General features: G+C 43.4%; 1 protein-coding gene across 3 annotated transcripts in view; it reads right to left on the reverse strand.

Annotated features, from left to right (window-relative positions):
* Window positions 1-20084, reverse strand: part of NGF (nerve growth factor) — a 149975-nt gene extending 129891 nt beyond the window's left edge. Inside the window, exons 1-6 of one of the 3 annotated variants that reach the window (XM_070487122.1) lie at window positions 19905-20084; window positions 14638-14717; window positions 12333-13065; window positions 7528-7678; window positions 6264-6536; window positions 5150-5260 (exon numbers count right to left, since the gene is read on the reverse strand). The gene's annotated coding sequence lies outside the window, so the exon portion shown is untranslated. The remainder of the gene's footprint in view (window positions 1-5149; window positions 5261-6263; window positions 6537-7527; window positions 7679-12332; window positions 13066-14637; window positions 14718-19904) is intronic. The other 2 variants (XM_070487124.1, XM_070487123.1) reach the window with 2 other exon arrangements.
* Window positions 20085-22324: the final 2240 nt, after the last annotated feature.

Here is a 22324-nt window from a genome sequence, read left to right on the forward strand (position 1 = left end):
GGCAAATCCATAGAGACAGAAAGTAGATTAGTGGTTGCCAGGGGCTGGAGGGGGCGGCGCAAAATGGGGAGTGATCGCTAACAGGTATGGAGTTTCTTTCTGGGGTAATAAAATGTTCTGGAATTAAACAGTGATGGTCATAAAATCTTTTGAATATATTCAAAACCACTGAATTGTACACATTAAAATTTTATAGTATGTAGTTCTATCTCAAAACAAATTTGTAAAGAATACTGTTACAAAGAATGCCTAAAAACTGCAGCTAACATTTATTAAGCCCTTACTATGTCTGAGGCTAAAACTAACATTGGTTAAAACTCTGTAGAGTAAAATTTGTTACTGGGGAAAAACTAATGGAAAAATCAAATCTGTCAGACAAAATTTACATCTGTAAATTTGACACTAGGAAGAAGTCACCAAAAAAAAAAAAAAAATGACGGAAGCCATAATCAGAAAAAAGAAATACGAACAAAAACAAATTAGCAAGTCAAATCTTTAGTAAATATTTAAATAAAAAATACTTTATCCTATTAAAAATACTTTCAATAAAATAAAAGAATGATGGAAAATTTTGAAATGGCTTAACAATACTTATATGAAATTGTCTTCATAGAGTTTACAATGGAAAATGCTTTCCTTATAAAAATTTGTTAGTGTCTCCATTTTACTCAGTCTCTTCTTTGAATTTGTCCTTGGGTGTCCTGTACAAATCAGCCAGGGAGTCAATTGTAGACAAAAATCGGCCACCTAATACTGCCATGTAGGCATTAATTGACTCACCCATGCAACAAACATTTGTTGAGGACCTACTATGTGTCAGACATCATGTCAACAATAAATGGCTACATGCTACCTATAAGTTGATTGAGACATAGTCCATGCACTTAAAAACAACATGGTACAGTGTAGAGACAGGCATGTAAATTGTTAATTGCAGAACAATAAGTGTGGGGATAGAGATAAGCCCAGGTTATCACGGGTATACCAGCAAGAAGCACCTGACATGGCTTAGTATAGAAAATCTAGTTAAGAGAGCCACGGTTGTCTTTCAGGTACTTCCCCAATAAAGCTGTTTAAATTCTGAGATGCTAAGATTTTTTTTTAAAAAAACTTTGTATTTTGAGATAATTTTAGATTAACATGCAATTGTAAGAAATAACACAGAGAGAAGCTGTGTACCCTTTACCCAGTGTTTTAATCTGCTCAGGCTGCCATAACAAAATGCCACAGGCTGAGTGGCTTAAACAACAGGAATGTATTTCCCCACATTCTGAAGGTTAGAAGTCCAAGATCAAGCTGTCAGCAGGGTTGGTTTCCCCTGAGCCTCTCTCCTCGGCTGGCGGATGGCCGCCTTCTTGCTGCATCCTCACATGGGCTTTCCTCTGTGCCTGTGCACCCATGGTGTCGCTTCCTCTTCTAATAAGGACATCAGTCTGATTGGATTAGTTCCCCACCGTACGACCTCATTTAACCCTATTACCTTTGTAAAGGCCCTATCTCCAAATACAGTCACATCGGGGGCGTTAGAGCTTCAACATAGGGACTTAGGGGACACAACTCAGTCCCTAACACTCAGTTTTCCCCAATGATAACATCTTGGAAAACTGTAGTATGCTATCACAACCGGGATATTGACGTTGATACAGTCAAGACAGCAGACCATTTCCATCACCACAAGGATCCTTCAGGTTGCCCTTTATAGCCACACCCACTTCTCCCACCCGCACCCCATCCTCAACCCCACAACCACTAATCTATTTTCCATTTCTTTACTTTTGCCATTTCAAGAATGTTATACAAATGAAATCACATGATTCGTAACCTTTTGGTTTTGGCTTTTTTTAGTCAGCATTTTTCTCTGGAGGTTCCTTCAGGTTGCTGTGTCTACCAATAATTCATTCCTTTTTGTTGTCAAATAGTAGTCCATGGCACGGAGGGAGCGCATTTTGTTTAACCATTCACCTGTTGAAAGATATCCAGGTTTTTCCAGTTTTTGACTGGCACAAAGTTACTATGAAGATTTACATATAGGTTTTGTAGGAAAATAAGTTTTCGTTTCTCTGGAGTAAACGCCCAGAGCACAGTTGCCGGCTTACATGATGGGAGCTGAATGTCGAGTTTTTAAGAAACTGTCAAACTGTTTTCCAGAGCAACTGTGCCATTTTCATACTCACCAGCAATGTAGGAGTGATCCAGTTTCTCCACGTCTTTGCCATTATTTGGTGTTGCCACTATTTTTTATTTCAGTCATTCTGATAGGTGTGTGGTTAGTGATATCTAATTGTGGTTTTAATTTGCATTTCTCTAATGACTAATGATGCTGAACAACTTTTCATGTGCTTATTTGTCATCTGTATACCTTCAGTGAAATGTCTTTTATCTATTTTCTAATTAGATTGATTTTTCACTGTTGAGTTTTGAGAGTTCTTTATATATTCTAGATACTAGTGTTATATTAGATATGTACTTTGCAAATATTTCCTCCCAGTCTGTAGCTTGTCTTTTTATCCTCTTCACAAGGTATTTTGCAGAGCCAATGTTTTTAATTTTGATGAAATCCATTTTATCAATTTTTCCTTTTATGGACTGTGCTTTTGGTGGCAAGTCTAAGAACTTGGCCTAGCCCCAGATTCCAAAGATTTTTCTCTTTTTTTCCTAAAAGTTTCATAATTTTGCATTTTACATTTAAGCTCACGATCCATTTTGAGTTTATTTTTGTATAAGGTATGAGACTTAGTTCAAGGTTCATTATTTTGCCCTTGGATGACCAATGCTCCAACACTGTTTGTTAAAAAAGCTATCTTTCCTTTATTAGATTGCTTTTGTAACCTTGTCAAAAAGCAGTTTGGCATATTCTTGTGGGTCTGTTTCTGGGTGCTCTATTCTCTTCCGTTGGCCTATGTGCTGACCCCTCCACCACTATGAAACAATCTTCACTATAATAACTATACAACCAGTCATGACATTGGGTAGATGGATTCCACACATTCTATCCTTCTTTTTAAAAATTGTTTTAGCTGACTCAGTTCCTTTGCATTTCTATATGGATTTTAGAATAATCTTGTATATATCTACAACAAATCTGGCAGAAACTTTAATACAAATTGCATTAAATCCATGTATCAATTTGGGGAGAATTGAGCTCTTTGCTAAGTTGAGTCTTCCAATTCAAGAATGGTGTATGTCTCTCCGTTTATTCTGATCTTTGATTTCTTTCATCAGTTTCGTAGTTTTCAGCATACAAACCCTGTACATGTTTTGTTAGATCTACACCTAAGTATTCCATTCTTTTTGAGTAGTTGTAAATGGTATGGTGTTTTAAGTTTCAGTATCCACATGTTCATTGCTAGTATATAGAAATACAGTTAGTTTTTATACGTTTATCTTATAGCCTGTGACTTTGCTGAACACATGTATTGGTTCTAGGAGGTTTCTTTTGTTGATTCCTTAAGATTTCCCAAATAGACAGCCATGTCATCTGCAAAGAGGGACAATTTTATTTCTTTCTTTCTGGTCTGCATGTCTTCTCTTTCTTTTTTTCCTATTGTACTACCTAGAACTTCCAGCAATATATTGGACAAAAGTGGTGAGAGAAGACAGCCTTACCTTGTTCCTGATCTTAGAGAGAAAACATTCTGTCTTTCATCATTAAGAATAACGTTAAATGTAGATTTTTTGCAAATGCTCATTTTCAAGATGAGGAACTTCTCCTCTATGTCTAGTTTTCTCAGCATTTTTATCATGAATAGCTGTGGAATATTGTCAAATATTTCTTCTTCATCAGTTAAGATGATCATGTGATTTTTCTTTAGCCTAATAATAAGGCGAATTATGTTCATTGCTTTTTGAATAATGAACCAGCCTCTGATTTGTGAAACAAACCACACTAGGTCATGGGGTGCAATTTTTTCTATATATTGCTGAATTCTGTTTGCTAATATTTTGCCTCTCAATTCATGAGATATGTTGGGTTTTGGTCTTCTTTTGTACTGTGAGTGTCTAGTTCTAGTATCACGGTAATATCAACTTTACAACTAAATTGGGAAGCGTTCCCTCCTCTTCTATTGTCTGTAAGATATTGTGTAGAGTTGGTGTTAATTCTTTTTTAAATGTTTGAAATGTTTGATAGAATTCTCCAGTGAAACCATCTGGGTCTGGTGATTTCTTTTTTGGACGATTTTAAGTTATGAATTTGATTTCCCTGATTGTTAACTATTTCATATTAGGTTTCGGTAGTCTGTGCTCTTTGAGGAATTGGTCCATTTCACTTCTTATCAAATTTTCATCTGCAGAGTTATTTGTAATATTCCTTTATTATCCTTTTGATATGCACAGTCTACAGTGATATCCCATGTTTTATTTTTGATATTAATAATTTGCATCATCTCTCTCTTTTTCTTTGCCAGTCCTGCCAGAGGTTTGCCAATTGTTTTCCTCTATTTTGATGTGGAATGCCACCACAGCATGGCTTGACGAGTGGTGCATAGGTCTGAGCCCAGGATCCGAACCCGTGAACCCTGGGCCGCTGAAGTGGAGCCGGATAACTTAACTACTACACTACTGGGCCAGCCCACAAGAGGTTTGCCAATTTTATTGATCGTTTTGAAGAATCAGCTCTTTATTTCCTTGAGTTTCTCTATTGTTTTTCTATTTTCAATTCCATTGATTTCTGTTCTTTATTATCTCCTTCCTTCACTTCCTTTGGATTTGTTTTGCTCTTCTCTTTTCTAGATCCTTGATGTAGGAACCTAGATTATTTATTCGAGATTTTTCCTCTTTTTTTAATGTAACCAGTGAGGACGAAAAGTCCCAGTTCCCCACTGGGCCTACTCTGGCACCAACCTAACAGGAGGTGGTGTGGGGCTGGGTACCTGGTCACAGGCTGGAGGGCGGGAAGTTCTAGGCTTACCACTTGATCCTGGCTGGTGTTGGCGGGGTTGAGGACCCCAAGTTTTTCTTTGGTGTTTGATTGGAGTAGAAGAGTTTTTGTTTAAAAGCTGTTTATCTTGTAGGCTGCTCCTTTCCTGGTACTTTGGCTAGAGAGAGCAGGCTCTTCTGGAGCTTTTTATGTCTGACCCACTGGTATTTCTGTTGCTGGCTTCTCCAGTGCCCAGACATGTAAGGCAAAAAGAAAACCTACGAAACTCACCCCCATGCTGCTCTTGGGATCCCAAGGTCTAGCCAATCTACCTCTTCTCTCCACCTTCCAGATTCTTCTTTTGTGTCTTTTAGGTACAATATCCAGGGTTTTTAGTTGGATCTAGCAAGAGAAATAGAGAAAAATACATCTACTTTATCTTCCTAGGAGCAGAAGTCTGATTCCAAATGTTAATGTGACCAGTTTACTGAAGAGTTTGGATCAGAGAACAAGCTTTATTTTTTCTCATCGCTACCCTTCAAATCCACTCTGCCCGTCTCCCTACGCTGGGTGATATTGCCAGCAGATCCTCCTACTTTTCAGATCAGTTTCAACTATGAACAGTCTTCATTTTCAGGGATCAAACGCCAATCCAAACTAAACCAAAACCTCACTCTCTCATCTACGTCAAAGGATTCTTTTTCTTTCCAGCCCACAGGCCTGGCCCCCACTTGGCACCTGCAGAGGGAAGGACTTTTCTTTCCCCTGTGCTTTGCCCTGTCTCCCCTCTAGCTCTCTGTCTGTTGCTTCTTTTTCCTCCATGATTGGGGTCAGGGGAGGGAAAATTAAAGAAAAAGGCAAAGTGTTGTGTTATGGGCCAGAGCTTCTGGAATGAGATGTGAGTGCCCTCCGCCTGGCAGGTGCCAAATATGCATTTTTCTCTCTCTTGTGGGTTCTCTTGAGACCATGCTCTGAGGTAACCACAAGTGTGACACTGTTCTCTGTCATGGGCAATGTGGTCTCTGAGTGACAGAATCCGTCTCCTGGAGCTACTGCCCCACAGGGTAGTTTGTGCTGGGGTTAACTTGCCCCAGCTGGGCAGGCCTCTCTCATGATAGTTCAAGCCCACCTGTCTTCCCCAGTGTCTGCTCCAGGCCCCAGGAGGAAGCATCCTCGCTCACTCACTGCTGAAAGAACAGCCTGCCCAACGCCAGCACTTTGTCCTCTTTTGACTCTGATAAACAGCTCTAGTTGCCCTCTCTCCCTTAGAATTTTCCAGTGGAGGCTCAGGCACTGGTGTCTGTGCTTTCCAAATTCCAAGGGACAAAGTCATGTTCTCCCAAGACTCTCCCATCCCTCTCTGCTGTGTTCTCCCAGAAGCACTGGGGCAGCAGGATCTCCTCACCTGGCTTGAAGAGGGACAAGAAAACACTTTCCTTCAAGCCTCAGTCGGTGGGTAGGGAAAACACAGGACACTGTGATAAGTTGCTTTGAAGAAATCTTTACTCCCCAGCATCCTTGATCAAGCTCCAGTCTTCTCATATATAGGCTGGAGGTGGGTGATGGGGCAAGGGCATAGAACTGGTGTTGGGCCACTTCTTAGCAAATCCTACATGGATGCTTTAGCAGCTTCTTTAGAAGGTGGAGTTACTTATCACCCTCGGTTCCTCAGGCGAAACTGCAAAAATAGACAAAACTCCATTTAATATTCTGTCAGAGTAAGAATGAAACACCATACTCCAAATCATGCCCCAGATCTATGGAGCAGTGGTTCTGAGGCACAGGCTTACCCCCAAAATCATGTTCATCTTCATACACTGTTGAGTTTTAAGCTGCTCCATGGCCACTCAGTGGCTAAGATGTGGCCTCGTTGTAATACAACCACCTGTGCCACATGGTAATGTACATTTAGGACAGGCTAAATGCAATTAGATAAAGCAAGCTGGACCACAAAGGGTATACCATGCTGTATACCACCTGGGAAGTGGCAGCAGCTGAAAGACGAGCTAGCTAGAGCAATCTGAAGCTCAAGAAACCTTTTTGAGCAACAGAAGTTGTAAATGTCTGTGGGGCAAAAAGAGGAAGCTTCATAGAGTAATGGGCTTTATAGCCTGAAGCCCTTGCCCTACGCCGACAGCAAGTCTTCCTGGGGGTACCCACGACGGGCCGTGGTCCTGTGGGTGTCACTTCAGCCCTGCTGGTGTTCTTGTAACACGTTGTGACATAACTTTCAAAATAAAGGACAAAGAATGTGGTTAACGCTCCATGTCTGATTCTGGTAGTCCACCATTCTTGTTACTAGAGTCTCTCTAAGTGATGCACATGGATTACCAATCTTCAAGGCATTTGAATAAATAAAATGCATGCAGCCTTGGGATTACAGGGAGCTCAGAAGGTGCCTTAGGATCTTGCAGTGCCCAAGGGTCATTACCGTAAGCATCGCTTGCTCTTGGACTGACAGCTACAAGGAATGCCAGTTAATAAACTGTCCAATTAAGAGAATAAACTTTCAAGGAAGCTCAGGACTCTGAGCAGTAAGGTGGTTGCCTAATGTCAGGCAGTGGGTGTGCCACACCTGCAGCGCCATGCAGGTTTCTAGACTCCCATTCCTTTGCTCTTCCCTCTAGCTGAGGGGACAGTGGGGAGAGAAGCTCTGAGGGTGAGCTCACCGTTGGTGTGGAGATCAAGTGAGGAAAAGTGAATAGGTGCCAACAGGGTAGCACAGCAGTGCTAGTCTTCTCTTCTACAAAGAAGAACATTCCATCTGGAGAGAAGATGAATGCAGAGAACCTCTCTTCCTCTCAGTGGCCACCAGAAGCCCTCAAGCCAAAAAAAGAACAGGTTTAAGCCTTCAGAGTAATATTTTTTTCAGTTGAAAAATAAATTTCCTCTAGTCAATCATTTTTTAGTACATGACATCTGAAAGGAGGTATCTCACGCTGCCTGCTTGGAGGGCAACCCATTTGGAAGTCTCCCGGGGAAAGCGGAGAGCAGAGCTGATTTATGGCACCACCACAGGCATTACCACAGGCATCAGGACCAAGAGGGGGAAATGCCACAACGCAGCCCTGAGGCCGGCACTCCAGCCTGTGAACAAATACTGCGGGTTGGGAATGCTGCTGCGAGCCCAGTGTTCATGGACGGCCTGCCCATGCAGAAACCTCTGACAACACTTTCCTGTGAGAGACCTGGGCTCTGGGGAGGCTGGCTTCCTGCTGCGTCACCACGATGTGACCACGCGGGTGGGAACCGAGCCCAGGAAAACTTCCTCCTGGACTGGGTCGACCCTTGTGCAGAGTACCGGCTCAGAGCTGAGTGCTTCTCCCTGAGATATCAGGGCCTCTGTCACCCTGTCCAGAGGGGCCCCTCTGGCCACTGCCCTGCCAGGATCTATCGTACGGCACCCTTGAGACTCTAGGGCTAAGAGCTGACCAGTAGCAGGACCTCTCCGTGACTCGAGCTAAGGAGACCAGATTTAGAAAAGTTGATGACTCAGGTACATGGGAATTTGAGGGTCCTTCATGCTATCAACAAAGCAAAGAAGTTTTTAAAAATGAATAAAATGTCAATTAGAACACAAAAATGTCAATGGGACCATCTTTGAGCAGAATTATGTTAATTTTTCTTCTTACTTCATTGTATATTCCAAGTCTTATATTAATTTTGTATTGGAAAAATAAGCTTTATTAAGGGACAAATTATTATAATAACAACTAATTGATTCAATTTAATGTTGCTTTCCAAGGGACCCATAAGTACTACTAGCACATAAGCCTTTTAACTTGGAACACAAGGAAGTTGACTACTGGGACCTTTTATTTCTCTGGACCAGGTTCCCCAGATATTGCCTGTGGCCAAGACCTCAGTTATTGCCATGTCACAAAATCCCTACTTTTCCTAACAGAGGAAACATCTTTCCACACTTTCTTATACTCAAACAAGATAGAGGACAGCCCACCAGCACAAGGCCCACTTTGCAATCTTATGAAAAAATTACACAATGTTCACCTATTAAAGAAAGAACAATGACATAATGATAACAGCCATTTATTGGGCACTTACTGGGTGTCAGCAAGGTATTTGGCCCCAGGGGCTCTACCTAGGTCTTTAATCCTTACAAGAAGGCTTAATGGGGGTGGTCTAGGGAAAGGGGTACTCAGACCACTGGGCTTGGATCCTGGCTCCACCATTTGTGAACTATGTGAGTGGCTACTTAACCTCTTTCAGCCTCAGTTTCTTCAAGTGGAAGATGGTGACAATAATCCTACTTACCGAGAAAGTTGCAAAGAGGCTGAAATGAGATACCTCTGGTAAAAGACCTAACACAATGCCTGGCTAAAGTAAGAATGCTATGTATGCTGGTTCCTGTTATCCTCACTCTACAGAGCATGGCAGGAATGAGGAGTGCAACGAAATGTATGTAATACGGCTCCTGCCCTTGTGGGATTTATTTGAATAATAAATAGATAGGACTCTGGTTAATTAATGCCTATATGCCCGAGTTTCCAGAAAGCCATAATCAAGGGTTCTCTTTTTGCTTAATCACTATGATCAGGAGCCTTGAGGGGAGCATGTTGGGGGACACTGTTAGCCAGTCAGATGGAGGACATCTGACAGTCTACCATGACTGTACATGCCACACACCTGTGAGACCTACAGTCTGTGTCAACTCAGGTTCCAGGGGTCATTAGTATGTACTCCACAGAGTGGCCAAAGTTATCAGGAAAGACCACTGCCTTTAGTTGGGGACACCCTTCCAAGAAAATTCAAATGCTAAGGTAGATTATTGGTGGAAGAAATTTCCAGTGTTTTCATCTATTATCTTTATAACGGTTTTATAAAGTTTAAGCCAGAAAAGTCAGAGTCTCCAAATCAGAAGCCTCAGGAGTGAGGTTAAGGAAGAGGGGAAAGAACAAGTTTGCACTTGGAGCGTTTCCCATCTTCAGTTATTTCAGGACCTGGGTTGCTAGGTGTCCACATAAAATATCTTCACCAGAGAAGGAAGGAAGTTGAACAGATTTTGCTCAAGAATTTTTTCAGCTGTTTGTCAAAGTTAGTACCTTATAGAAAGAAAACAGAGGCAAAGATAGCCCTGCTTGGATTTTATATCCAGAAGCCCCCAAAACAAAAATATTTGGGCAACCTCGACCTCTAGACCTGTTCTTACATCTGAGCCATGAGTCTCCTCAACCTAAGGCAAGTCCCTCTAGGCCACTGAGATGTCTGAGTCATTCTTTCACAGACAGTGGTGAGAATTCCTCTGAATTAGATGTGTTCTGTGAACAGGTGAAAGGGCTCTATCTCTGTGTCTCTTCTCACTTCTACATTCTTCCTAGGTGATGTCATCCACTCCTTTGGTTTTACCTATTGCATATGATACGTCATGAAAAATATGGATACTGTAGTCAAAGAAAAACTCTATATAACTCACCAAAAGGTCTCCTCTAAGCTCCAGATTCATTGGATCACTTAGGAATTCTTTTAGTTGCAAGAAACAACAATAAAATTCAACTTACAGTGGGGTGGCAGAGACGATTAGCTGTTCACAAAAGCCACTCTTCCATAGAAGCTGGAATATGGTTTCCTGGTTATCCTACATTTCTCAGTTTCTCTTGCAGTTAGATGTGGCCATATGATTGAGTGGAATGTGAGTGGAAATGATGTGTGCCATTTACAGGCCTGGCCTGCAACACCTCCCCAAAGGGCATCTCTATCCTCTTCCCCCTTCTGGCCAGCTGTGCTTCCACGCCCAGAGCTGCCTTAGACGCCACATGTTGAAAACAGCAGAGCTGCCTTTAGCTTGTGTCCTTGAAGTTTCTACCACCACTGACCTGAAGCAGCCAGACTCGATCACTCAAAAACAAGAAATGAATGTCTATCATGTCTGAGCCATTGCTGTTGGGGTCAACCTATTGCCCTAATATATCCTATCCTAAATAAAACAAACGCCTAAAGCTAACAGAACATTTTATCTTACTCCACAAGTGGTTCAGAGATATCAGACACTAGCATTTGTTCAGATGCTCGAAGTTGCCATCAGGGACCAGGCATCACTTTCTGCTCCACCATCCCAGTGTATTGGATTTGTCCTCATGCTCCTGTCCGTGGTCACAAGACAGCTGCTGCAAGGGGATATGGCTATGGGGGTTGTGCCCACTTCCAGGAAAAGGGTCATTTCCCCAGTTAGCTTGTCTTTTTACTCATAAAGAGAAGCCCCTTGTTATGTTTCATTAGCCAGAATAAATGAGTCACTTGCCCATAATTTGACTAAGTGGCCAGAATGAGACTGGCACGACTTGTTTAGACGCATCCTAGCTCATCCACAGGGGTTGGTACTACACTCTTCTAATCTCAAAGGGTCTCTGCCTGGAACTGAACACACTGGGGTGCCAGCAGGAGGAAAGCGGGATGTGAGGGATGGATGTGTGCAAACAAAGATCCGTATCTGCCTCCCTCGTGTACCCAATTGTGTGTTGAACACCAGGATTCGTCTTTGACACTTTCTTTTCTCTCACTTCCATACCCAACAATCACGAAGGCCTATTGATTTTCTCTTCTAAATATTCCTCAGTTCTGCCCTTTTTCTCTGTTCTCGTCATCTGTTCTTTGCTAGAGCTATCTCCAATCTCTTCTTCCACTCCATTTCCTGCTGTCACTGGAGGGATCCTACAGAAACTCGAGTCTGACCTCAACACTCCGCTGCTTAGCTTCTCCAGTAGCCATAAGCACCTGCTGGCTACAGAATAAACTCCTGTGTGTGAAATCTAAAGCCATTCATGGTGTGACTTCTGCCTTTGGTCTAACTACCCAGCAATACCTCTTTATTGTAAGTCATACACACACATCCGTTGTGCCTTGATTCCCTCTGCCCAGAACACACTTTTCTTTCCTTTTCACCCGTCCAAACTTCAAACTTCATTCAGCCTTCCCCTGTCTCTGCCCCAGGATCCGCTTAGGCCCTCCCCTTGCTCCTCTGTCTGTGCCCTGCAAGCTCGTCATACTGCACTAGTGCACACGTTCTCAGCCCTTCCACATCCTTGTCTATGTGTCTGTCTCCCCAACTACCCTGTGACCTGCCCAAGGACAAGGGCCATATCTTACTCATAGAGTGCATCACTCAGTAACTGGCACAAAGTAAACACTTTTGCAAATAGATGGGATAAAATCCTAACTTGGCACCATGCAAGTGATTTGAAATGAGTTTTTTAAAATCTTTTACACTTGGGACTGCCATCCAATTTCATTGGTATGTTCCTTCAGGATTGGGGAATAAATGTCTCTCTCCATAGAGTACACTGTCAGAAGATCAATTCTTTGTTAAGTAGGATTACCAGATTCCTACGGTGCATTACCAATAGGGTGGTAAAGTGAAAATGTGTTCCTGGGATGAATGAGTAAGGAGGCAGCACTTGGGAATAATTATAATATATTATTATTGCTTAATAATAGCAGCCAATAACTCTTGGACACTTACCTTGTGACAGCACTTTGCATGTATTTTCGAATTTAATCCTTACTATACCCTCCTGAAGCAGGTGCTCTTATTATCTTCATTCCACAGAGAAGAAAACCATAGTCTGAGGGTATAAGAGTTTGCTTAGGTTTACACAGCCAGGAAAAACAGACCCGAGATGGAAACCCAGTTTTTAGGATCTACTGATCTCCGTTTAACTTAATCCATAGGGAAATCTTGGCACGTGAAGAGAAACAGAATTTTTGGAAAGACTGAAGTTCAGCTTGAGAATTATATGTATTCTCCGTAGTGAAAACCCCCAGCGTGATTGAATGGTGGTCAGCGAGCACGTGGAGATCGCTCTGGATGGGCTGCTTCCATCGGAGAATTTCTCTGCCTGGGATCTCAGGGATTCTTTGGCAGAAGTGGGAATGTTTTCACTCAGAGCTTCTCAAACCTGAGTGTGCACACCGATGGCCTGAGGTGGGGTCCTGCTAAAACGCAGACTGAGGACTGCGGCAGTAGGTCAGCGTCAGGCATGGTCCCTGCTGGCCTGTCTGTCACTTCTGCAGATCCTCACCTCTCTGAGCCACTGGCCAGTCCCACCAGCCCACCCCACTGTGCCACCATGGCAGTCCTCGCCCTCTGACGGCAGAGGGCTGTGGAACCTAGGCAGTTCCCAGGATTCTGTGCATGACAGGAGAAGGGATCACTGAGTCACAGGGGAGTCTGAGTCTTATCCAAATCTCCCTCCCTGCAGAAAATAAAAATCTACTTAAAAAGAAGTTAAATACTCATCCAAACAACTGCCACAGCCATTCTGTGAAATTGGTAAGAGAATTGATTTGCTCATCAACCTCTAATGTTACCTTTTGACTTCATGCTTTCACGACCCAAGAAAGTCTCCTGAAATAGAGAGGGCTGAGAGGTGATTCAGAAGCTGAAGAGCAGCTGATCGTGGCGTGGGGCCATGGGGGCACGCTGGGCAGGATCCTCGCCCCCGCCCGGCTTGTGCCTCCAGCCAATGCTCCCCTGCCAGGTGAGGCTGTCCCCTGCCCCCATGGACCTGCGTCCGCCGTAAAGTGTCCATCTGCTCACAGGCTTGGGGAGAGGACAAGAGGCCTACAGCCTCCAGGTGCTGTTAGCTAGCTCATGCGACTCACTCCCAGGTACATGGTCTCTCGATGGAGCACAGGCAATACCGTGTCCTCAGTGACCGCCTGTTGACTGACACCAGTTTTTCCACAGTGGGGCTCTTCTTTTTATGTGGTTCCTGCCATATCCTCTCCTCCCACACATTTTGTTTCTCTATCAAAAAAGTTTCCATTTTCTTCCTTGAAATCTTTTTCCTGGTCTGTCTTTTTTTTTCTCTTACTTTCTGGCCATCCTTTTTCTAATGAGGTTAAAGACAGCCATCCGGCCACAGGTGACCTAGAGAGTTTGGGGCTTAATTTGAGGACATGAAATTCAGACATCCAGAAACCACAGGGTCTTTGAGGGGGATAAATACTGAGTGAGTTGCAGCAAAGGAAAGGAGGAGGAAAAGCTATATTTATTGAGTGCTGACTGTGTACTAGTGACTGTGCTTGCTGCTTTCACATACCTTGACCTTGCCTTCTCCCCACAGCACCTCTGCAGAGCACACAGATCAGGACTATTATCCCATTTCACAGGGGGAGAAACTGAGGCTGAAAGAGATCAAGAAACTGCCCAGGCTTATGCAACTGGTAGGGACAAAGTCAGAATTCAAACCCAAGTATTCTAAAACTACTGCCCGGTTTCTGTCCCCTGTGCCACGCTTCAATCCTAGACTCCGGCACTTCTTAATTATCAAGTGTCAACGTTCCCTTTCTAACTGAGAAGGAAAAGGAGGCCCCAGGGGACTTTGGGACTTGCCATGGTGTGCGCTGCCTGGCTGTACCCTTTGCTTCACTAACTATAACGTGATGTTTTCCATGTTGTGCATATAAGTGTGTTCCTGAGGGTTTCTCAGCCTCACGATGATGCCAGCATCACATACCCTCTCTGAGTCTCAGTTTCCTCTCTGTAAAATGGAGGCCATAATAATACCGACCTCATAGGAATCCATGAGAAACATTTAGCGTAGCATATAACTCATAAACACTGAATCGTCATTATCTATTAGAATTGTTGTGGTTGCAGCCACTGTTATAATTGGTGCTGCTGTCATTACAATTGGTGCTCAAGACAAATTCAGTCCCAGTCTGCTCCAGTCCTGTATCTAACAATAGCCACTGAGTGCCTCGCGGCGCCAGGCACTGTTCTACAGACGAGAGATACGGCAGTGACAGAGAGGACGTCTCACCTGTCATGGAGCTGACATCCTCATCAGGGGGAGAATCAACACATAAGGAAACAGGTCAGTTCCTGGCAGTGAAAAGAACTCTGAAGGAAGCAAAATAAAAAAATGGGACAGAGTGATTAGCCCTTGGGGCGGGGAGGGATGCTTTGGCTTAGGGGTCAGGGAAAGCATTTCCGAGAAGTACATTTGAACTGAGCCCTGAATGATGAGAAGGAGCCGGTCAAGCAATGACATAAGAAAGGGCAGGTTAGGCAGGGGGAACAGTCAAGGCAAGGTCCTCAGGTGAGAACAAGTTCATAGCATCAAATACGCTTTCCTGATTCCAGACACTTTCTTACACAGAGTAGAAAGTAGTATTTATAGCCATTACAAGTACGGACAGCTGCTGGAGCCAGTCCTGCCTGGTTTCATATCCAGACTGTGACCTTGGAAAAGTCACCCAATCTCTCTATGCTTCCGTTTCCTGATTTGCAAATTGGGGAAAACACTAGTGCATACGAATTTAGTTAGAGACAAAGACACTTATAATTGATCTTGGCACATAATAAGCAGTCAATAAGGGAAAACTATTGATATTATTATTGAGCCCTTAATTAATACATGCACAGGATATGAACAGTTCCTGAAAATAATAAGCAGTCAACAAGCGTTTGCTGGTGTTATTGGTGCCCAGCACCCAGGGGGTTTTCAGTCATGTGCGCACTGAATGAGTGGACCACTTTGGGGTTTTCATGTGCCCTTCTATGTAGATCAAGTGGAGGGGAAGGACTTGGCATATCACTGTACACTTCATCTAAAAATGTGTCAGTATAATCTCCATGGTCAGGACGACTTTTGTTTATCAACATGTCTGCCTTACAGAATGGAAATGATGCTTTCAAAAAATAAAAGAAAGAAAAACCAGAATTACAAAATTTAGGGCATTCTCTTTGAAACAGATGACTTTTTTGCCAAATGATTTAACTACTGTTTCCTCAGCACTGACTTGCAAAGTGTGGTACATCATTTCTCTATTTCCTTCATCATTTCCTGAAGACGTTCATTCTCTTTAGGAGGTGAGATGCTGTGGTGAAAGGCTGGGTTCAAATTTGGCCACCATGGAGCTTGGGTTGGTTTCAACTGTTTCCCATCAATGTTTTTCTGGCTTCTGTAAGTTATTACCTATGGGCTATTGGCCCTGGAGACACCGTAATTCATGGCTGACACAGTTTTGTTCCCATGCCAATCAGAAAGCGCAAATTCCTCCCCACAACTGTCAAGAACTGGGTTTTATGAGTCCAGGCCAAGAGAGTTCATGGCTGGGACCACCATGGTGCAAGTCTATTGCAGCAGGAGACTCTGGTGGTGTTTCTCTGCATGGGGGACCTTCCCCAGTGGTGGAGCCACCAGGCCTGGGGACTGGCGTTCCTTGGGCAGCCTCCCATTCTAATTGCTTGGCCCTTCATAGGGAAACTGATTTTACAGATTCTCTATTTAGGACATCAAGATAGGTTACCATGGAAAAATGACATCTTCTAATTAAAAACACAGAGAGGTCACAAGTTTCCCAGAACAACTAGGGCACAGATCCTAAAAGGAAAGAAATGAAACATTTGAAAAAAAAAAAAAGTCAAACAAACCTCCAGAGCTGCGTCAGCCTGTAACTTTCCAAACCTGAATGAAATGCCTTGTGTGGAAGAGCATGCCGAGTGGATAGTGTAAATTCACCCCAGTGGATGTTGATTTTGGTTGGCGAGGGCTCAGTTGGGCGGCAGATTAGGGATGCTTAGGGAAGACTGACCTAGACAATTATTCAGGGCTGTCTTTTAAACTGTGGATGTCTTAATCTGCCTCCTCAGGACTGGGAGAGTACATGGAAGGGAAGGCGTGAGGAATCAGAAGGCTGCTAGTTGCAGGGGAGAGCACGCCTACCACTCTCTGTCAATTTCCCTTCCTGGTAGCATGCTTTGTACACGATTGAGAACAGCACCTGTAACATGTGTTGTACTACTTGCTGTCTTGCACACTGGACTGTAGGTTTCTCCAGGACAGGCATGATGTTGTATTTATCTCTGTATCGACAGTGCCTGACATATTCTTTGGTACATAGAACATGTACAATAAATCCTTGTTGAGTGAATAATAATAGTAATAATAGCTGTTATTTACTGACTGCACTGAGGACTGGGATATTATTAATCTTCTTTTACAGTAAAAAAACTACAGCTCAAAGAGGCAAAATAAGGCACATAAATCCATGCTGCTAATAAGTGACACGGCCTGGATTGAAACCCAACACGGTCTGGCTCCAAAGCTCCGGGATAGATAAATCCTCATGGGGTTGATTTTCTCTCACTGAGAGGTTGATGAACCAGCATGTGGTTCGAGGGACCCTTTGCCCTGGCTCTTTCTCCCTCTCACTGACCTCTTGTTGGCACTCTCCAATCTCCAGTAATTCCTGTACTAGAGTAAGCAAGAGAAGAAAAAATCTGCTCTGCAGTCTGGCTATTTGACCAAGGCTGGCATGAAAAGAGAAGCCCAGGCTGGCGGTGGGTGAGGATGGGGGATTTCCAGTTCCTTTCTCTCCCCTTTTTCTGCACATCCCTTGTTAGTGCTCCCCATGTGAGGAAGGGGAAACCAGCTGTGCTGAAACACCCTTTATCACTGGGGAGAAGGTGTCCTTAGCTAGGATTGAATTTAGAATGGAACCCCATCTAGAAATTCATATTGACGAGTTGAATGGAGTGGGTTCTTGCTTCACCAAGACCGCCATGTTGCACAAATGCCTGGATTCCAGGCACCTAGAATATTACCTGAATAACATCCATGGGAGCTGGGTAAGAAGGCTTTTGACATCATCTTTCAACTTTCAAGTATATTTTGCATTAGACTTTATAAGTAGCGTACAATAATAACAATATGAGTAGCCTTTAATAGTTTAAAAAGGCCTTTTACTCACCTTACTTCATTATTACCCTGTGAGGTAGGTAATACTATTAAACCCCTTCAGAGATGATGGAACTCAGGTTTGAAGGATGAGTCACTTTCTCTCTATCAACTCTATTGCAAGTATTGTCCACAGACAGGAAATAGCAATATAAGCTGGAAGCTTGTTAGAAATGCAGATGCTCAGGCCCCCTCCCAGACCTCTGAATCACGGTGGGTGGGCTCAAGAATCTGAGTTTTGACAGCTCTCCAGGTGGTGTCCTTGCATGACAACTTTTCAGAAGCACTGCCCTTGGACCCAGAATAAGTGATATTCTCTCCCCCCCCCCCCCCCGCCACCACCACATGATGCTCTGCTGGAGGGACTGGAGAAGCACAGAACAAGCCAAAACCTTTGCTACAAGTCACAGGGCAGCTTTGACTTGTTGAAAGAATGTAGACTAGACATTTACCTTTCTGAGGTTCAGTTGCTAGTTCTATAAAATAGGCATGCTCTCTACTTAATTTTCCTGGGCATTGGTGAAATCAAATGCATTAATGTATGTTAAAGTACCTTGCAAACTGTTAAATACCAAACACATACATTTTGTTGTTTACTATTATTGTCACCATAGTAATTATTGTATTATTATATTTTAAACATAGAAAAGCTAGGAACTAATGAGTAAACCGGGGTTTAAAATATATAATAATTCCCAGTAAGTTCCCATTACATAATTCTATTCTGTAAGTACAAAATTGTTATCATAGAAAAGAAAGGGAAGGCACATTGAGTGAACCCAAGCTGGTGAACAATGACAACAATCATCACGATAATTCCTTGTGTATAAAGAGGTGCCACTCTGTCTACCCACAGGGACAAGGCTTGACAGAAGAGACAGAAGATGCAAGACAGACTCAGGATACCTGTATCTGCATCCAGGCTCCGCCACTGACAGGTTATTTGATCTGAGACAAGTCACTCACCTCTAACAGCCTTGTTCCTCTCATATAAACTTGAAAGCATAATAATAACTGCATTAGAATAATAATGATTTACTTGACGTTAGGCTCAGATAAGAGGATGACTGAAAATGCTCTGCAAACTGCAATTTACTGTACAAATGTTAATTGCTCTGGTTGCTGTTGTTGTTTATAGTAAGAGACTGAATGACGCTGAAGAGAGAGAACAGTAGCTCCTAGAGGAAACTTTGAGGCCTACTAGGAGGAAGCCTGGGAAGGGAGAAAAGTAAGCAAAAAGGAGGAAAAAAAGGTTTTTTAGCTCCCTAGACACTGGGCATCAGAGGGACAGCTCTCTTGGTTGCAGGGGAGGCTGAGGAAGCCCAGAGCCTGAAGGCAGCAGGAGAGGCTCTAGAGAGGCCAGATTTCAGGGGGCCACACTGCCACTCAGGGGCTGAGGATCAGACCATTGGAACTGGGCACACCAGATCAGAGTGTCCCACTCAGGGCCAATCGCAGGCCTAGCCCAACTGTCCAGGACTCGCATTCACAATGGCCTCAAATTAGACCTTTGATGCTGTTTCCAGATGAGTTTGTGTAGTCACGGAGATACTGACAGAGTGAGATGTTACTCACTCAGCTTTAAATGTGTGTCTCATCTTAAGCTGTGCCTTTCTCTAGTGCATTGGGAATTCAAGTTTTATAAATCCTTTGATCATATTGTGGATATCGCAATTATAAATTTTTTAATAAAAATATTGATTTGTTAAATGTAAATTTTTTTTTTTTTGAGAAAGATTAGCCCTGAGCTAACATCCACTGTCAATCCTCCTCTTTGTGCTGAGGAAGACTGGCCTTAAGCTAACATCCGTGCCCATCTTCCTCCACTTTATATGTGAGACACCTGCTACAGCATGGCTTGCCAAGCGGTGCATAGGTCCACACCCAGGATCCGAACCAGCGAACCCTGGGCCACTGAAGCAGAGCATGAAAACTTAACCACTGTACCACCAGGCCGGCCCATAAAATTTTTAAAGTATATCATAATTTTTATGAATCTATTTGGCCTGTCTTCATTTTTCACCGTATCAGGAGCTTCTGAGAAGCCCCAGTCAAGGTCAGCAGATCTAGAAATCCAGCTCCCATATGGGACATAGCTGGCAACACTCATATATGCATAGATATGCTTGTGTGTTACCTGAACCTTCCTGTAATAACTCTTTGTGTTTGCATAATACTTTAAAATTTACAATGCATTTCACATACATTCTCTCATTGCTTCAAAACAACCTTATAAATAAAAGAGATGTTTTTATCTTCATTGTTCTTATTGTCCATTGCCATGTAACAAACTACCCCAGACCAAGCAGGATAAAACAACAGCAACATTCACTCTGTTCACGAACCTTCCGTCTGCCCTTGGAAGACAGCTCCGCTCTGCTCCACCCACCGTGGACTGTTGTGGCTAAAGCGCTGGGAACTAGAATCTCCTGGAGGCTTCTCGCTTGCCCACATGTCTGGGGCCCAGGCCGGGAAGATTCAAACCGAGGGCTGGGACTGCCGGGGCTCTTCCATCTGTCTGTCTCACGTGGTCAGTTGCTGACTGTAGTAGAAGATACGGAGCATCTAAAATAGGCTGCTCACACTGTAGGTGCTCAGTGAATGACAAATGCTTGTTTTGGAAGGTAGCTCCCTAGAGCAAAAACTTTGTAAAGTAATTGTCACACCTTGGTGGAAGGGCAAGGAGAAGACCTGCCGTGCGCTCGGGTATCTGAAGGGATGAGCAGGATTTGGTTGTGGGGAAGTTACCAAAATAGCTCATTTATTTTCTGCTTTTGAATATGAGCTCTTCTCCTGGTTTTATTGCACAAAAGGGAAATGGACAGGGACAGTGAGATGGTCACCTCAAATGTCCTGTCAAGAACTTGTAACTCCCAAAACCCATCTTTGGAGCAATGGTCCTGAGCAGGTACACGTGCCCACGTCTGTGTGGGTTTTGTTTCCAAATGAGCTTACTTTGCAACTCCAGCTGGGGCTTTTAACCTTGTTGTAGGTCACCCACCCACATGACCAAAGATTTAACTGCCAGGAATGAGGTGGCAAAATGTCAAGTGTTTTGGTAAAGAGCATAAAATGAGAAAGCTGCTCAGGGGACTTATCTCCCGCTGCTTTCTAAAAAGCCAGACACACTTTAATTGGGTTTATATATTTCCAAGCTGATACAGTTGTACCAAAGTCTAACAGAGAGAGCTATAACGTAAAAGTCCACAAAGGATGCTTGTCTCTCGCAAATTTTTAAGTGCCGTGACTAATCAGGATGAGGGCTAGATGCGTGCAAAGTCTTTCAGAATGCTGATCTATACTTTCTCGAATGCAGAAAATGCTATTCATCTTCACTTAATGAGAAGGGATCCTATTTGAAGTCTAAAACCCCAACTTTCTGACCAGAGCATAGTCTGTCCACTGATCTTTGACTGTGCAGCAGTGGTAACTTCCCTATGGCTCTCCTGGTAAAAGTGGTTCCAGTATGTTCTCTCTGAGAAAGACACATTTAAGGGCTTATATAATAGTATGAATTACGCTGCTTTTTTCTTTCTGAGTCTTCTTTCAAATACATAGAGTTTAGCTTCTTTGTCAAGTTTTGCTGGCTCTGGAGGTATGGTAACAACAATAATGATAAACAACCACAGCAATAATAATAATAGTCAACGCTTACGTAGCACTTGCCATGTGCCAGACACTAAGCGTTTTATGGGTATTACCTCAGATAATCCTCTCAACACCACCAGTTTTGCAGATAAGTTTACTAAGGCCCAGAGTAATTTGCCCAAAGTTACACAGCTCATAAGTGGTGGAGCTAAAAGTTAAGGCAAGGCAGTTTGGCTGCAGGATCCATGCTCACCAAGGACAGGGTCCTGGTGGACTGGTGCATTTAGAGTGTGGACAGAGGAAACAGTGTTTACAAAACTCCACAGGGGTTGACAATCACGTGACACTACCTCCCCTGGGTAAGTGTGCGTGGGCACATGACCCAGTTGGCCACTGTGGGTACCTTATCTGCTGGATACACTGACTGGTGGAGGGTAGGCAGTAGTCAAGCAAGACCAATCAGAATTCAGGAAAATGTAGATTCTGGGAAGGAAAGGTCTCTCACTTGAGATCAAAAGTACTAGGAGCCCTGTAAAGCCTGGAGCTGCCAAAGGCCATTTTGATCCTCATGAGGAGAGATCTTTCCCGAGAATAAAGTCAACACAGAGATAACCTGAACTGAGAGATGATGGGGAGAGGCGGAACTGATGACATTGTTTGTTCCAGCTGGGCTGGAATGCCAGTCCCACCCCACCTCGGCTCCCTGACCCTCCAGTTATGTGAGCCAATACACACCCACCTATGCTTAAGCCAGTTTGAACCAGGTCTTTGTCACTTCGCAATAAAAGAATACGGGGAGTTTTACCAAAAACATTTAAGGGAGCCGGTAGTAGGCAGGGCAGAGCTAGGACCGCCAGGCATAAGTTACATCAAAGCAGATTTGGTCCAGGGTAAGTCTATATTCAGTGACCTACTTGTCAGTAAGAGCTTAAAAACAAACAAGCAAAAAACAAACTTTTGTTGAACAAAAAACAGAAAAAAAGTTTCTAGGTCTGACCAGACTGTGAGTAGTGCTCATAGTTACAGTAATAACTCAAATTCCACTGGCCTGTTGCATTCACATACATAGCTCAGATCCTGCAGTCCTCCATAAGTATTTCCAAGTGACTCGTGGCAGCAAACAGTGACCTTCTGGGCCTGGCTGCGACTCACCTGGGCACTCCTGTCTAAGGCAATG

Source organism: Equus asinus, chromosome 16, assembly GCF_041296235.1.
Source record: "Equus asinus isolate D_3611 breed Donkey chromosome 16, EquAss-T2T_v2, whole genome shotgun sequence".
Lineage (NCBI taxonomy): Eukaryota > Metazoa > Chordata > Mammalia > Perissodactyla > Equidae > Equus > Equus asinus.